This window comes from Halictus rubicundus, chromosome 10 (genome assembly GCF_050948215.1).
Source record: "Halictus rubicundus isolate RS-2024b chromosome 10, iyHalRubi1_principal, whole genome shotgun sequence".
Lineage (NCBI taxonomy): Eukaryota > Metazoa > Arthropoda > Insecta > Hymenoptera > Halictidae > Halictus > Halictus rubicundus.
This window is the reverse complement of record NC_135158.1, coordinates 99,915-104,287: the sequence shown is the minus strand read 5'-3', so window position 1 is coordinate 104,287 and position 4,373 is coordinate 99,915. Positions and strand designations below refer to the sequence as shown.

The 4,373-nt window shown below is 43.2% G+C and overlaps 1 long non-coding RNA gene across 3 annotated transcripts; it reads right to left on the bottom strand.

Annotated features, from left to right (window-relative positions):
- Positions 1 to 1,180: 1,180 nt before the first annotated feature.
- LOC143357949 (uncharacterized) lies at positions 1,181 to 3,894 on the bottom strand. 3 transcript variants are annotated; one of them, XR_013082908.1, is made up of 4 exons: positions 2,936 to 2,982; positions 2,785 to 2,865; positions 1,702 to 2,445; positions 1,181 to 1,473 (listed from the first exon to the last, which is right to left on the bottom strand). It is a non-coding gene; the product is annotated as an uncharacterized LOC143357949 (long non-coding RNA). The 3 variants fall into 3 exon arrangements; XR_013082907.1 differs by lacking the exons at positions 2,785 to 2,865; positions 2,936 to 2,982 and adding an exon at positions 3,589 to 3,894; XR_013082909.1 differs by lacking the exons at positions 2,785 to 2,865; positions 2,936 to 2,982 and adding an exon at positions 2,503 to 2,552.
- Positions 3,895 to 4,373: the final 479 nt, after the last annotated feature.

The following is a 4,373-nucleotide window of genomic DNA, read 5'->3' as shown; positions in this document are numbered from 1 at the left end:
CATCGCAAGGCCAGGAAAGCGTGATTGGTGGTGGATCATAGCGGTGTAACCCGGGCAGCGCATCCCTCGTAAGTTTAGAACATAAATTTTATTATTTTCGCCACGCGTAGAATGTCACGTAGCTTTAAAATGTCGCGTAAGGGTAGGAAAGTGCGTAGGATTAACTTGAATAGTAGTGGTAATTCCTTTATTGTTGACGATATAACGTTTGTGTCACCTTCAATAGAAACTACGGTTGCCCTCCCTCAAGTAAGCTCTCTGCCATCTCATAGTACTGTTCCAATACAGAGTACCCCAACTAATTCTTCTATCTTTTATGGTACAACCGCTTCCTCTAATGGTCCCGCAGCCATCGAAATAAGTCCTGTTAATGTATCTGAGCGTTCTTTTCTGCCACTGAAACTTGCTATCGACCTTATACCTCAGTTTGATGGACAATCTTGCTCGGTGACGAAATTTATAGGGCAATGCAAATTAGCCAATGATAGAATCAAACCCGCCGATAAGGATAATCTCCTTGCTCTGATTAGGAATAAAATCGTGGGGCATGCTGACTTCTTAATTTCGGGCCACCGCGAAATTAATAGTTTTGATGAGCTAATAAAAATCTTGAAGGAGTCATTCGCGCGATTTTTCAAGGTAGATTCGATTCATAACGAACTGAGAAACATACGGCAAGTAGATAACGAGAGAGTTGAAGTTTATGGGGCCCGAGTTAGCGAAATTCTAAGTAGGGGAATTGAAGCGGCAAAGGAGAAATATACTGCGGAAGAATTTATAGGCGCGAAGGTTGTCCTCAGTCAAGCCGCGGTAACGGGTTTCACTAAAGGATTAAGCGACCGCGTAGCACGAATGATAATTTTAAAGGATAATTTACAGACTTTAGAATCCGCTATAAAAGTAGCAGTTCAATTAGAAGGTGAAACTTTTGAAGAATATCGACATACCCCTCCGAAACTCACTGCACGCGACGCTCGATTATACGTGACCAATACGCGACCTGATAGAAGGTGTTTTAGATGCGGCCAACCAGGGCATGACCGTGTTCATTGCACCGATAACCTCCCCAATCACCCCCAGAATTCCCGGGAAATTAGATGCCGTTTATGTAGAAAGACCGGTCATGTAGAGTCCCAGTGTTACGCGAACGTCTCAGGAAATTCTCAGGGAAATAAATTTAATCGACCTTCAATATCCCGGTTTAATGGAAACTCGCAGTCTTTAGACTTGCGAGGACCACCGCGTCAAAGCGCACCGCGGAACGAAGCCCTTATCGCGCGCGCCGGTTCATCCGAATCTGCTTAAATCTTGACGCCAGCGAGATTGTCCAATCACCCGCTATTACGTTGAAACACCAATCTTTTAATGAAGTAATTGCTTCTTTCCTCATAAACACAGACGCTTCCAATTTCGCTGTAGGGGCTGTATCGAGCCAAGGGCCTGTAGGGAAAGACCTCCCCATCGCGTATGCATCTAGAATTTTAAATGAAGCAGAATGTAATTATTCTACTATAGAAAAAGAATTGTTAGCAGTTCTATTCGCAGTAGACCATTTTCGGCCTTATCCCTACGGTCATCAATTCACCCTGATAACTGATCATCGCCCGTTAGTTTGGTTACACAATGTCAAAGATCCCACATCAAAACTTATGAGATGACGAATTAAATTGAACGAATATGAGTATAACATTGTGTACAAACCTGGTAAGGTGAACTCCAACGCAGACGCATTGTCCCGAAACCCTGTAGACCTCCAAAATAATTCAATGTTCCAAACAAACTTAATAGATCCTTGTCTGGAGAATTCGGGGGTGGCTCTCGCAGGCGCCGGCGAGGTGTTGCTCACGAACCTCCGGACAAACCCAAATCCTACCTCAGACCAAAGCATAGAATATTACTGTGAGGAACGGGTTGCCTCTGTTTTCCTTGCGCGCGGGGAAGCAGTGGTTGGAAATGAGGTCGAAGACAGTTGCAAAACTTTTGGTAGTAGAGACAGCGATAATGACGACAGTGACGATTATCATACTGCTGACGAAGACGAAACGCCTTCACCCTCAATAAAATTCCATGTAGGAGGGAAGGAACCACTCTCTGATCTGTACGAGGTCGTTGAAAGACACGACAACCGTGAAGAGAGTGTAGATATTCGGATTCTGCCTCGGGCATCGTTGGCTTGCGGCGACTCGGGCGTCTGGAAAATCGGCAAGCCGGAAAACCTCCTGACCCCGTTCCAGGCACCGTTAGGCGCAAGGACGATGCTTTCTCTTTCTATCCCTTCTTTTCGGCGCTCTGGCTGCCCTGAGAATATCGGCAATCCGGAAAACCTCCTGACCCCGTCTCAGGGAGCTATCGCTGGTGGTGTATTGCGTGGTAAAGCGCAGATTCTTCAGGCTGAGGAGCCGGTTATAGGGGCACAATCCGAGATAGGGCCGACCTCATTCAAACCTGAAACACAGATAGAGAATCTATATGATACAACACAGAAAGCGAATCAAATATTACCTATTAGAGTCACGGACAGTATATCCAACCCCCATCCTACTTTCCTCCCGACTTTTAAACATTCTAAGGATTATCTCTACATGCGTAAAGATAACCTTATACATTTCCTCCCTACTGATTGTTCATCTGCTACAGAGACTAGCAAGGATCTCCTGAAACGGGAGAAGTTTCTTATCCATCGAGTAAAAGAGTACAATGTTAATGTTGGAGAAGCCTTAACCATACCCGGGGATAGATTCTATATATTTCACTTATTCATTAAAACTACCTCTGAAGAGATACCTGACTTTCAGAATGTCGTAGCCTCATTGAAGTCCCTCAAATGCCTCATGGATAGGACAAACACAAAAACCCTTAGCATTTCTAGAGTACACAATGGATTAGGAACTATTGGTTGGGATCTCCTCGAACAATCAATAAAATCCATACTTACTGACCCCCAATATATAATAACCATTTGTTCCGGAGAAATAATCATCCCTGAAATATCGGATAGACTAAAAATTATTAAGGAACATCACGATACTACCATCGGTGGTCATCATGGTATGACCAAGGTATACGACAGTATTAGAGAAAATTTTTATTGGCCTAGGAGTAGATTTGGGATGTTTTCATATAACACTTCCGTACATGAAGCTACAGGATTTACCCCACACGAATTAGTTTTTGGTGTTAAGGCTATAATTCCTTCTGAATTTGCTAAGCCGGAAACCCCTCGGACATTCTTTCATTACTTAAATGAATTGTTTACAAAGATTACCACTACTCAAGCTATGGCAGCAACGAATTTAAATCGAGCAAAGGAAAAAAGTAAACGACTGTACGACAAAAATGTTAATCCTCGTAAATTTAATGTAGGCGATTATGTTTATCTAGCTAAGGAACCAAAAACGTCCAAATTTGATACCGAATGGGCAGGGCCATACCACGTAGTTAATGTATATAACGACTTAACAATAGAGATAGAGATAAGTAATAATAAATTTAAAACGGTCCATGCGAATAAGTTGAAACTAGCCTGTATACGATTAGATTAGTAAAGCGACTGAGTATAAAACTGTTGTATAAATAAACTGAACCCACCTTAAACGATTTTAATGTAAATATATACATCAGGAACTCCGAGTGTAGGTACACCTGCGCACACACACATATATAGTTATTCTGAAACAGACTCAAATCATGCGCCGTCTATATAATTAATTAGAATAGAGTAGTATCAAGTAGTATGTAAAAGCTGTTCCCATAGGAAACACCTTTTCGATAAGGGGGAAGGTGTAGCGTGGCCAGTTGACCACGCGAACATAGCTAGATATATATATAGCATCGATTAATGGCGCGGAGAGGGAAATTTAAATATAAGATGTAATCGCGTATTTCATACATACGTATTTTATTTGGGCGCGATAGTTTAGAGTAGGTAAAGAAAGACCGGGAGAGTTCCGTAGAGATCCTTGACGAAATTCGAGTCGGCGAGACTAATTGAGGAATTTAGAGAAAGTCACGCAGCCTCTTAGAGTAGCTTCTCCAATTCTACATAAATTAGGGATAGTCGAAGTCCGGAATCAGTTAAGGACAAGAGGTCATAAATTCCGAGTCAAGGACCTCTTGGAACTCCCTCGGACCTCTCGCTCGTTCGGTCCCACATGGCCCCACGTCCCTTGTTTTGGCGGGGCTTCACCCTCATGCGTACCCCACTCCCGTGCGTGCGCTATTAAGATCCATCCACTGCCAATCACCATCAAGCAGCAACCGGAAGACGAGTGATCCGACGAATCAACGCCTAGCCAGAAGATCCCAATTTTCCTATTGGCTAAGGAAGCGAGAAGGAAGAAGCTAAAAAAGGGATTCGAAGCTCCAGGACGACA